This window comes from Thermobia domestica, chromosome 5 (genome assembly GCF_964235325.1).
Source record: "Thermobia domestica chromosome 5, izTheDome1.hap1.1, whole genome shotgun sequence".
In the NCBI taxonomy this organism is placed as follows: Eukaryota; Metazoa; Arthropoda; class Insecta; order Zygentoma; family Lepismatidae; genus Thermobia; species Thermobia domestica.
Genome location: NC_137458.1, coordinates 162,563,847 through 162,578,117, shown reverse-complemented (window position 1 = coordinate 162,578,117; position 14,271 = coordinate 162,563,847).

The window sequence follows — 14,271 nt, the reverse complement described above, 5'->3', positions numbered from 1 at the left end:
TCCTGGGCCAGATTTGTCAATTCTTCTTAGCTTTTATTACCTATACCTTGTATTATTTGGTCTCTATATTTCAATGGAGGTCTTCCTCTAGGTAATTTTTCCTTCTTAAATTCCCTCCATAGTTATTCACGTGATTCCTCCAGGTTTCATAATATGTCCAATCATCTTATCTTGTCTTTTCAAAATATTCTTCAATATATTAATTTTTACTCCTACCATTTCCAATGCTCTCTCATTTAATACCTTGTCCGTCCATCTAACATTCACCATTTCCCATAGAAGGGATGAAAAAAGGAAAAGGGATGAAAGTTACGACTGTTGCATAAAGATGGCAATATCTTCAAATCTCTTAAGGTTAAAGTGTATGAAAATTGGTATTTAGTTTTCTAATTTAAAATAATGAAAGACATATTTAAGCCTTTTTATATGGGAATCGCAATTGTTACAATAAGGTGGTCATATCTCGAAATTCTTTAAGATTAGAGACATGTAACAAATATGAAATTTGGTATAAAAATTCCTTATTCAAAACAAGTGGGAATATGCCAAAGTGTTCCCTGAAATTCCTCTGTAGAGTTTTCGGAAATTCAGCTTTTACCGAGAGACGGGGGCAATTTTTATATTTTTTCTCAAGTTATAAAAATGACGTTCTCAACAAAGAAAAATGACAATGTAAATAATACATTATACCAATGACATTTAACATAATTTCAAAACTAGCATTGTTTTAGTAAAGGCATGTGTTTACATACAACATACAAGAAATACACTTACATACAATATACATATGCAAGTTCAGAAACGTTTCTGAACACTTTTCTTGAAAAAAGAAAGGCTCCTTTTATAATTCTTATTTTTGTATTTCATGTGGTGGACACAAAAATCAGGACAGTCGTCTTATGCTGATAGTTTTTTGAGCACACACTATTTGGTGAGCATTTGTAGTAGATGGAATCGCTAGTGTATCAGCTCCATTAAGAAGACTTTTCATGTAAGCTTGAATCTGGAACACTTAAAATTTTAACTGCACTTGACTATTCAAACAGATGGACAAAATCTCTGGCATTACAAATATAATTTCTTGCAACACAAAGCTGTCAACAGTACGTCCGATTCCCTAACCTTACCAGCAGCGCCTTCTCCATGTCCTACCTCAGCATAATTCCATGTGATTTGTTAAAATTTTTGAAATATTTTTGGAATGATATTTTTCATTGCAGTAATACTATTTTTGTTGCGATTTTGTGAAGAAGGATTGTCACTGATGAAATCAATTGTATTAACTTTAGGAAACTTATTTCCTATTATTATCAAAATAGGCTTCAAGTGAGCCTACACGCCATGAGCTTGATGATTTGAAACTGTGCAGAATAGCTTTCAGTTCAGTTGTTTCAATACTTTTCTTATCTTCTTTGTTCTCACCTTGATATTTTTATTTTCCGTAACATATTCCCATCTCGAATATTTAATTTCTTTGTCAATTTCGTATTGACATTTGACTTGTTTCTGATGATACTGAGAACATTTACTTGAATACACAGTTCATTTGCGGCCGAACAACAGAGGCGGATATATAAGGTAAAAGCTGGGGGGGGGGGAGGCTGCCAGAACCCAGACTATGGTAGATATATCATGAGTTTACTATAAATTTTCAAAGATATATAAATAATAGCTTAAATTATATCTGTCACTCAAGAAACTGGGGGCCTAGGTCCCCCGGCCCCGGGCTAGGTCCGCCACTGCCGAAATACAGTTTTATTAATTACTTCACTTAGTGTGGCTTCCTTAATTATCTTTTGTTTCCTTAAAGTATCTACTATAAACCCAATATTACTATGTTTTACGCACATACTAGTTTCCCTATCTTCAAGGGACACCCGAGAAACTCATATATGAAATATTTATGCTTAAATTCTCACTGCAAAATCGAGCAAATATGTTTTTTCTATTGTTACGTGGAATTTTTCTGTTTCATTACTTTATATTTCTTAACAAATATCTTCCTGTTGTTATGCGACTAATACATAACAATTTCAAAGAATGTCTCTACTGTTTTTCTTAATTGTTCGGAAACATACCTTCTCTTCCGCTTGTAATGCATGATAATGTTTGTGTCTCTCACTTTCAGCAGCATGGGATTTAATCTGTATGAGAATATCTTTTGAACCACCGGTGCTGAAGGCGGTGTTTTCTTATCAACTCGTTTCTGATAAATGAACTTACTATTTGTCTTTGTTTATTTTACGGAACGAAAGCATTCACTTATTGTTAAAGTTACTTCTCCAGAGCAGCGTTTCTCAACCATTTTTCCTTTGAGGCACACCAAAGTACGTTTTAAACTTTCGTGACACCCCATCATTTGATTTTTTCCTAGATGCAAAAAAGCAAACACATAAAAATACATGCAATACATTTTTTTTTTTAAAGTTAGGGAATGACTATGAGATACAAATCTTACAAGCAAATCACATAAGACTCTAGAATAGAAACATATTAACATAAAAGAAACTTATGACTCTTAAGCAGGAATATGACGAAGAAACATTACCGTCATAAATATAAGTCAATTGGCGATATTTTTTTAAAAATTTTCTTCTAAAGGTAATTTCTTTGCGGAAGATCTTAGAAGACATTAAAAATCTCGCGACACACATGGCGTATATTCACAACACAACGGTTGAGAAACGCTGTTCCTGAGTATAGCCCAAGTGCAATTTTCTTTTAACAAGTGTCGACACCCTAATTTCTTTTACAAGTTAATTCATCTTTTTAGTAGACGAGGGAACATTGAAGATTTCTTGTATTTTTCCCGATGCATACGCTTCTAGTACTTTTCCACTTTCTTCTTGAGTTTAATAATTACTTTATATATATATATATATATATATATATATATATATATATATATATATATATATATATATATATATATATATATATACTGATTTGTATGCTTTCGAACGGTCACGATGATCTAAGCTTCTCCCTCGTTTACATTGGATTGATTGATGTGATGCGGGCTGTATTCTTTGTCTGACTGGGGAGGTGAGATGCACTTTATATTGTGCGACTGTTGTCGCTTTTGTCTACTTTTGGCTAGCAATTCTCCACTCTTTATTTTTCTTACTTCCATCGACTGGTGAACTGATTTTCTTGGATTTTCTTGTTTTCTTCTGCCATACTGTTCTCAGTCTTTCTTCCTCATATTTTCTCATTCTTCCTCCGTTATTCTTGCCGTTCTTCTTTGGCGCTTCGCTGCTCAGTGCTTTTGGTGGAGGTACTTTGTGGATTTTGTTTTATCTCCTTCTATTTCATTTCATTCATCCGCAAATTTGTAGAAATCTAACCTATACAATATAAATACCATGTTTCTAATACGATTCTTATGGAAAGGGAATTTCAGTGTTGCTAATTACAGAGATTTGCATTATTTATGCCAGATAATTATAAACATAGTTAGCAGTATTGTAATTAAATTTTGTGACTGGTATTGTGGGTTTAGTACGTACTCAAGCAACTTAAATTCTATTTATCATGTATTTGAGATGTAGGAGCTTATAAATCCGATATAAGTTTTAAAAGTATTACGCAGTTTCTCTTGAATTTATCTTGTTCATCATTCCAGCCACGTAATAATAATTCATTAATCACGTGACCTATATGATATTTTACCGATGTATAAGAAATAATATAATAAATTATTATTGAAGGAACCAATAAAATCAAATATTTAACATTTAGTAACCTCAAATATCTAATTTATGAAATGAACTTGAAGTCTTAGATGACATTTATTACATTGTAATCGACGTGACCGGGACGGTAATTAATAAATACAACCTTCGTTTCTTCTCATTAAATAGCACAATAAAATTCTTATGTCTTATCTTTATTAAAAGAACATAGTTCTTTTATGCACTACAAATCTTGTACCTCACAATTAACGAAGAAACGCACGTTGGCAGGCTTGGTTATCTCGCTGATAACGAATTTCACAAACAGGTGGTGCATACTCATTTTTTTCTGGGGACTGCGTTAATTCCTTCCATTATACTTACATAAACAAATCGGTATTTGGTAAAAGGGAAGGGACAATAGAATATTTTGAGACGCAAATGTCCAAAGAGATTTAAAAATATTTTTTATTTTTTTTTAAACATTTTCTTGAGTACACTGATGCGGTAATAGTGACAAAAATGATATTTATCATTAAAAAAAATTAAAGTTCTATTCATTTAACATCTTGATTAAATTGATGGACTGATAAAGGAAGAAAATTCTTCCTATTTACATTTTTCCTTTCTTCTTCCATGTAATGAATATGTCATTTAAGGAATGAAATTATACCACTTTGCGTAAAAAACCCATATATATATATCGGATGTTCCAAAACTGGTGCCCTCGGACTACAGAACACTATTCTATTCTACAAGTCAAAATAAAGCGAAAAATATTAGGAATGCGCACGAGACGAGTTGAGTTGAGACAGAATTTTCCTGACAAAATTCGAGTCGAGACACAGCTCTTCCAATAGAAAAATATATATTTTTCGAGTCGAGGCATCACTTTTACAGCACATTTTTTAGACGAGACAGTCTCAAATCTTGTCTCGTGCGCATCCCTAAAAATATATATATAATTGTGTATACCTTTTGGGTCCTCGTATGGACACGCGAATGTGACAATATCACAGATAAAGAACCACACAGAAGATATACTAATCAATCAAATAGTAACATCGATTCTTTCCAGATGGCAGTTAAAGTCGATTGATGTTGACACTAGCACCAATTATTAGCGTAACAATCGATGTAACTGCCTGATGGATTCGGAGACCAATGCTGATGGTTCTAAGTTAATATGCAACGTTGCCACATAGTAAAATTTTGATTAACTATAGCTGTTTAAAAAGGCCACGTAGATATAACGTTATATAGCATTTTCACTTTATTTTCACCTGAAGAATAGCGCTTTGTTGTTCGTGGGCGCCATTTTAGAACACCCTATATATGTATACAGGGTGGACCATTTATATTGATACGCCTTTGTAACTTTTAAACTAATAGACAAAAACCGATAAAAATTTTGCAGTGTGCAAATATCGGCAGGGGGATATTGTTCGACATACCCTGTGATACCACCAAGTTAAGAGTATTGCCGATACAACAAAGATATATTTTTCGAATAGCACTACAGAAGGCTATTCCATATTTCAAATTTGCATATTAAACGAAAACTTAAAATACCAGGTTTATTATTCAGTGTTGCAAACTAACAAGTTGCAGTATCACAAATGTCCAAATTTTAGTAATCTCTACAATAGTAACAATGTAAGTGAGACTCATGGTACTTCGGTGTCTAATAGTATGATCACGATATAACGGGTTTCGAATGAATAGGAACAAAGACACAAAAGATTGAAAAATTTTACTTTTTTCAAAACGTTTCATTTCGAAAAGAACTGCTGAGATAAATATCTCATCTAATTGGATAGCTGGCCTTCAATAGACTTGAACATCATAATGCCGTTTACACCAATTTGATTTCTGATGTAATAAAAACTGTTAAACTTTGCAACGCTGCTTAAAATTATGAATTCCGAGAACTTATTGTAATTATACCTAAAAAAAGGTATTGTCATAGTGTTATAGAAGTAAAGTAAATATAAAATTGTTCTAAAACGTTTCCACAAATACGCCATTTTAAGCAATGTATCAAATTTTACCATTTTTTGTCAAGTCTCCCGAATGGTCTGAGATATCAAATTGCTGTAAACAGCATTATGATTCTCTTGAAAATAATGTACGAGATTCGATGTGATACTTATCTAAACACTTTTTCGAAATAGAATCCTTTGAAAAAAGTCAAATTTTCCATTCCTTGTATTTTTGTTTCTATTTCTTCGACATACGTTCTATGATGATCGGGGTGTGGATTACTCTGTTTGATTTGCTTTATTAATGTTTTAGAACTCTACAAAATTGTGTTGTTTTTCGATGTTTGTGATATGGTATCGTCTTTACTTTGCAACACTACATAATAAGGTGGAGTTGTAAGTTTTTGTTTAACATGTAGATTTGAAATATGTAATAACCTGTCGTAGTGATAATTGAAAAATACAACTTTATGTTGGATTGTCAACATTGTTAGTCAGGTTGTATTGCAGTGTCTATCAAACGCTGGTGGTTTCTACTTATAAATAGAGCAACCCACATTATGCTTTATTTTATTTAATTATGCTTTATTTTTTCCAAGTTATGTTTTATTATTCTTTATTGTTAATCATTGTTTTACATTAATCGTGTATAATTTATAATATTTACTACACACTAAATATTCTAAATATTTTGATCTATCTTGATCATTTTATGCAACCAGTTTCTTTCATATTTAATGAACTTTCTAATTAGTGCACTGTAAAGAGATATGTTTTGCTCGAAACAATTTTTTTTATCACTTGTGTGCTCCTGAGAGATGCATATATAGAGAAAAGGGAAGTAAAAGATGCCACAAGAAAGTACAGAAAGTGCTCAAGTTCAAAAGGTACACATAACAATATAGTGTGGAGTTCTTGTGTACTATTCATTGTTGGCGGAAAGTTTTCTTTTTCTTTTCGTTTTTTTCTTTTCTCCACATCAAAGGATTCTATCCAAGGATTTTATAAAATAGAGAATCTGCCTTTACAACAAAATCTTGAAGCCATACGTCACAGTTTTGCCGCCCCTATTCTGCCCACTCCGCCCAATAGGATCGCAATGTTTTGAGCCAACAATCATGGTGGAAACGAAAGTAGCCAAACAGACGATGGCGGAAACGAGAGTAGCCAATCAGACGTGTCTATACTCGGTTGTTTTTTGGCTTCATTGATTTAATAGGATGAAGATACATATTGGCAGATCCTCTATTTATAACATCTTTGATTCTATCGAAAAGTTTACAGAAATAAAAATAAGCTTTTCATTGTTGCAAATGTTCTCTATGATTTTGCATTGTAAATATTGGTTTTGAAAAATATTAAGTACAGATGTTAAACTTGCAGTTAAACAGAATTTCCAAGAATTGTTCTAATAGAATTTTCTAAGAATTGTGCTATATATTTTAAATTATGCTTTATTTTCTAAAATTATGCTCTATTATGCTTTTAAAATTAGTTTCTTCTGGACCCTTAGATAACCACAACCATATTCAAGATACCAACCATATGTATAAATTGCTGTTATGCTTTTTATGCTTTTGGGTTGCCCTATTTATAAACATCAGCATATGCTTCTTATTTGTAAATAAATCCACGTGCTCTCTTACTACAACTATACAAGCAAGCAATCGACAGGCATCATCATCATCATCAGGTCATGTGACAGAAGAGGAACACTAGCGCTACCGCTGTGCAGAAGAGGGTATAAAATATTATGTAAGACCTTCATCGGAATGAGTTTCGGCTGGCCACCCTGCTTTCTTAGCTTGCCCGCAGCTCTGAAGTCTACTCAATTAGCTTGCCTGGAGCTCTGCGGGAACTGAACCTCTTTTTGCTTGCCTGGAGAACTGAGAATTCATAAATTTTTAACACTTGGCTTGCCTGGAGCTTTGTGGTATCCCTCCTTTGGCTACCTGGGCCTTGGAACATCTATTTACACAAACAAACTACATAGAGAACTTTGTATTGGTCTTTGGACAGCTGTTATAGTGACTTTGCGTGTTATATTTGTATTAACAAGACTTTTATAATGAAAGATTGTGGGAGAAAACCGAATCCCATGTGCTAAATGCCGTAAATGTCGCCAACACCTACTGACCCACTTGTCGGTTAATGTCGATCGTCGCTATAGCGACGCATCGAAGGATTGCCACTGGCGGCAAGGTTTCGTCGAGTCGAAAGAGATATCTAGAGTCGGGGTGTTGAAGGTACCACCGCGTTGCAGCGAGGACTTCATTTTGGTCCGCGCTCCTTCGATTCGTCGCGGAAAATCGCGAAGGGATCAACACGAACTATCGCCAGTCATGTGCATGCGGTTATTATTCTATATTATTCTTTCCTGACGAGTTATTCCTAAAATGAGCTCCAGGAGTCAAGAGTACATCCTCTGCCTCTACATCACGAAGTGAAAAATCTTGAGGTGAGTGCGTATAATTATATGAATTTAGATAGCAACTGTTGCCGGTCATTGAAAGTGCCTATGGGAAACCATGAAATAAACTAAATAGACACGCGTCATTTTGTTATAAAATTACATGGCGAGCGGATTTTATCTGATCCCAAACGGTTATCATCGAATATACACGGTTACAGGAGCATTCTCATTAGCCAAATTAAAAAGACCTTAACGATTTATCCATCTACAAGCGACTTTTCCTTCATCGCCTCTCTGGCCAAGTTGGAATAGCACGCGCCTAGTAACCAAAAGGTTGGTAGTTCGCGCCCATCCCAAGAACATTTCTTAATTTTTTGAAAGTGCTTTTTAGACTTACCTTAATGTAAACAAATTACTGATATAGGCGATTTAACATATTTTAGGGGAGTAATTTTGTTGTTCATTAGCATTTCGTCGCGTCTCTGCCGCTAGTAGACCGCTGATGGTATAATTTTCAAAACGGAAGTGGGACCACCGCGGATCGTCGCTGCGGGGCTGCCAATTTTTGGTGAAATGTCGCTAGTTGCTCATCAGTGGTCCACGGACGCTTACGGCATGGGGCAGTTGAGAATGCTCCAAGAGCATCGCCAGAACGAACTTAAAAAGAATGGAGAGATGGAGCGGGAAGGCCGTCTCTGTCATTGTTCCTAGATGTAAAAGTAAATCTTTTTATCCGCACCTTCTCTTTCTTGCAAAAATATAGCAAAATATCATCTCTCTATGACTCACAGTTCTCGAGATTTGGCTGCTTAAATATCTAGAAATTCGAAATTTTTTAGCCAATATCTGGGGAACGGTGGCCAGTTGGCCAGTAGACAGTTAATCAGTGGCCACCGGTTACTATTTGGTACCAAAATGTTCACTATCCTCTTAGGTATTAATCAACACCAATATCATTTCTCTACAACGTATGGTTTCCGAGCTATTTCTCATTAAATCTAGAAATTGGCCATTTTTGGCCAATATCACGGGAACGGTGAGCCATAGAGAGATGATATTGGTGTTAATCAATCTCTAATAGAATGTTAAACATTTTCGTAAATATATTATTTGATGGCTACTATCCAACTGGCCACCGACCAAACGAGTGGCCAGTTGGACAATAGCCACCGATTACTATACCAAAATATTTAGCACCCTCTTAGGTATTGATCAACATCAATATCATCTCTCTATAACTTGCAGTTCCCGAGCTATGGCTCCTTAAATATCTAGAAATTGGCCATTTTTGGCCAATATCACAGGAACAGTAAGTCATAGACAGATGATATTGGTGTTACTCAATATCTAAGAATATGGTAAACATTCTGGTACCGATATTAATAGGTGGCCACTGGCCAACTGGCCATTGGCCAAACCAGTGGCCAGTTTGACAGTAGCCACCGATTACTATTTAATACCAAAATATTTACCATCCTTTTAGATATTGATCAACACCAATATGATCTCTCCATGACTTACGGTTCCCGAGATATGGCTCCTTAAATATCTGGAAATCGGCCATTTTTGGCCAATATCTCGGGAATGGTAAGAGTGACGCGAAAAATTTAATCACTTTCTTTGATAGTTTTTGTTACTTTATCGAATGCAGGGTTCAAAATTGAAAAAAATGCAAATAACAGATAGACAGACAGACAGACAGACACATATACACATACACACAGGGAGAGAGAATTCAGCAATAAACTTTTTAAGTTCGTTGAAAATAAACGAAAGCAAAATTATATTAAGAAAACGATTAATATAAATTTAAATGAAACTGTAACAATCTTTGATTGTCAAATATTGAAATATGAAAATGATACCAGAATAATTGTAGTTTTGTCTCCAAATTAGTACAATTCTGAAGGTGAAAATAGTCAAATAAAACAACATAGAATATCAAAAGTCTTAATTAAGTTATAAACACCTTCGTGAAGATTATGTGCAATACCTGTACATGTTATTCCGTACTTGTGCTGCACCAGGATTTGCATCGCTTATCATCATCGAGGAAATTGCTGTGTGAAAACTTCCAGTGCAATATTTTGGTCTCATAAGCTGCTTAAGATTCCATTTTGATTTGGCAAACAGAAGGAAAAGGAATTGTTCGTGAGGCGAGGTTATTTAGAACCAGAGGCGGATCCAGGACGGACTTCTGGGGGGGGGGGGGGCAAGCGGTGAGTCCAAACTATGGGATGGATTTTATTTATATTGTAAAACTTTGTCCCATATAGCGTTAATAAAAAGAGTGTCCGGAATCGACTCCCACTACCGGCTTTTATTATAAAATTTCCACTATAAAAGTATTTTTATAAAAATACTATACAAATAATCTCTTCAAATTTATAAGGTTAGTTATAGGTGGTCTTTGACCGTAAGGTCGCAGACAGGATCTCTACAGAGTCTCGAAGCAGTCTAAACAGAGTGGAGTTAGGGACCCTATGCTCCGAAGCAAGCAGAGGGAAATTTAATGGCCAACGGACCCCCGAAGCAGGCTAAGCGGCTGAGGTTAGGATTCCCAGTCAGAGCCCCGAAGCAGGCTAAGCCAGGAGATAGGATAGGCGTAGTCCCGAAGCAGACTAGAGACCCTGGGGTTAGGTTACTCCTAATGTTCCAAAGCAAACAATAGGAGGGTCACCAGAAAACTGGTACAGAATTGCTGTCGTCCAGCCAATTTATAGGGTTCCTTGGGTAGCGGTGGCGCTGCTGCTCCGTTGTCGTCTGCTGCTCCGTGGAAAGGGCTAGAACTCCGTCGTCTGCAGGTGATTGTTGATCTATCTGGTGTGAAATCCTTTTGCCAAACCACGTGATGGTGTTTGTAAACACTGGCGTGTGGAATTGTTTATACACTACATCACATGGGACATTAAATATATATAAAATAAGAAAGTTTCCTCTTCTGAGGGGCGATCACCCAGATCGCCCCCTGGATCCGCCACTGTTTAGAACTCCATAATCGGAGAACACAATACACTATACAATACTAACCAGAAATTCATTAGATTGTAAATATTAAGCAGTAACTAATTTAAATCAAAATATTACGTTTCAAATATTGAAAATAACAGTTGAGGACGTCTTATATATAAAAACAAAATTAAGGTTCTATTGAGGTGCACACACAGAAATTTTTGTTGGGAGGAGTCCAAAGCTTGGGAGGAACCAACACTATAAGACATTACATCTATGTTATTGAACAGGTGTTATTCTGCATCCGGAAATACTTAAATAATTGTTAAGTGCTGTCACCTATATTCTCTGAAAAATGATAGAACTAGTTTTTTTTTTGCTTAGGGGAGAAGGGGGACATTGGTACACGGGGCACATAGGTACAAGCTAGATATTTTCCACTATGAATAGGTAAATGGGCAACAGTTTGATGTTGACAACACTGGTGACAAACGAACATCGTGAGGCATAGTTGACGGGTGGTTACAGCGTTCTTTTCTCTGTGTAGAAAAAAACACGATTTCTTAGAGCAAAAGTAAGTTTTCACTTATGTTTTTGTAAGCTTATATTTGTAATAAGCACTGGATTTTTGAAAACTTATATGTTGCATGCAATTGTAATTCTTTACAAATAATTTCATTTATGTTCAATTGCCCTACGTGGAGTAATTTTTCAGTTATAGGAATTAATGATCCTGAAGTTCGGTTGGGGCACATTAGTACACATGCATATGGGCTGGATTGGTACGGACCAATGTGCCCCCACTGATCTGTACCAATCTACCCCTTCCATTCGTAATTATAAGGGTAGACTACTCTTTGTACATTTCCCATGTATCACAGTTTTCATTGTGATTAACACCAAGTAGAAAAAGTTACTAATAAAAAGGCTATCTCTTGTATGATCGCTTGATTCCATAATCAAAGCATAAAAATAAATTAACCAAAATAGTATGGAAAGCTTTCCTTTTATTATATTTCCGACCTTCCGGAACTATAGAAAAATAGCCGATATACAAAAACTTTCGAATGGAAAATTGTTTAACCATTTAGGAGCCATGATATAAAAAATATGAAGATTCTTCCCTCCAAGTCATAATATGCGAGTGATTTTAATAGGCACATGTCTAACAAAATCAACCTCAAATATATATTTGTATATGGACGCTAAAAGCCAGTGTATAGTAAGCGTCATATTTATTCGAATTTCAGTAAACTATCTGAAAGTTAATAGGCGAAGTTCTTGAAACTTTAATATTATAAAGGTAACCAAGAAAGTTATGTCGCTTTTTGTGGAGGTCTGTGTTCAATTTGCCCTCACACCGTCAGTTGAATGCGAATGGAGATAAGGCGAAGGTCAGTTGTTGGTGTGAATATACCAACATACTACCTGATTGTGGAAGTTCAGTTACACAGTGAACTTGCGTAATGACAGAGTGAAAATGGGACCTCCACAGAGAGCCCTAAGGGCAAGTATGGTGTACGAGTTCAAACTGGGGTTAAACACCATTGTAGCATGGGAGAAGTTATGCTAGGCCTATGGTGAGGGTGTCGTGACTACGCGGACAGTGCAACGGCGGTTTAACAAGTTTAAAGATAGTGACGAAACATTGGAAGACGCACCACGTGATGGAAAACCAACACATGTACAAAATGAAGATCTTCGGGCAGCAATTAAGGCGAACAGTGGCCGGACATGTAAGGAACTGAGACTACAATTCAGTGTGACTGAAGAAACCATTCGGCAGCACCTCCATCAACTTGGGAAGCACTACAAGTTGGGTTGATGGGTTCCACATGATTGGGTCCGGACCAGAAGGCAACACGAGCAGATACCTGTGTTTCTTTGGTGTCTTATCTGAGGAAGGAGTCATTTCTGGACAGGGTGTTGCCATATGATGAGAAGTGGGTCCTGTACAAAGCTCCACGGCTCCGTCATCATTGGTTAGCGTCCTACGAACCGGTTCCAAAACAGCCGAAACCAGCACTGTACCAAAAAAAGATCCTCTTGTGTGTTTGGTGGAATGCTTCGGGAATTGTTACCAGCTTGTCAAAGCATTAAAGCAACTGTTTACCGTCAGCAGTTAAACCGTGTTCAAGAACAACTAAAAACTCTGAAGTCAGCACATCTAAATCGTAATGCAGTCCTCCTGTTACAGGACAACGCTAAGCCCCACGTGACTAGGATGACCAGGGACACCATTCTATGCCTTGGATGGGAAACTCTACTGCATCCGCCATACTCCCCGGACATTTCACCATCCGATTATCACCTCTTCTACCGCGATGGAATCCATGGTGTTCCAGAACGTTGGAAGGAGGTCGTCTATGCTGATGGACTATTTTTGATCTTCGAGGTACGTCTTAGGTGACATATCGATGTTCGAAGGTTGTGGGTGAAAAATTAACAGAACTTTCTTGGTTACCTTTATAATAACAAAGCTCCGCCTCCTTTGGAGACAATGGGGTACACTCGAATCAAAAGTATAATATCTTTTCTATTTAGTAGTTGAGGTATGAAATATTTCAAAATTTTGTAAACTGCACGTAACCATTCGATTATTTACTTCTATTTTTCCTTACAGAGACATAACCTCATTTATAGTACTTTTTTTTTTTTAATCTTTGTAAGTAGCTTGCGGAACTTTTAAATTTTGATGAGAACACAAGCAAGCATTGGACTTTTTATTTTATTTTATTTATTCTTTTTATTTTTTGGTAACAGGTTGAACTAGATCTGTTGACTTACTAAAGATTCTTACAAATCTTCACAGTCTTTTTATGAAACATGTTTTTATTTTGCATTTTTGCTGCTGTAGGTCCTTAAATCTATTGTTAAAGTAGTTGAGTTTGTGGAAGTTTAATAGAATATTATATCTCAAAATATTTCATACAAAAATAAAAAAATCACGTTATTTCTATTACCAAAAAGTCTGTGTAATATTTCACTTTGCTCGTACCAATCTGCCCCTACATGGGGAAGATTGGTACAGGTTGCAGAACTTTCGTAAAATGTAATTTACTCCAGGTAGGACATTAGTAGAAACAATATTGTACATTGTAAATGTAGCCAAAGAATCGCAGTTTAAGTAGGAAAAAAATCATGTTTCTTAAGCTGACCATATCTTCTAAAATCTCGGGTAAGTAAAAATCGTACCAATGTCCCCCACTCTCCCCTATATGAAAAGCAAGAGTACAGATGAACTGTAAAT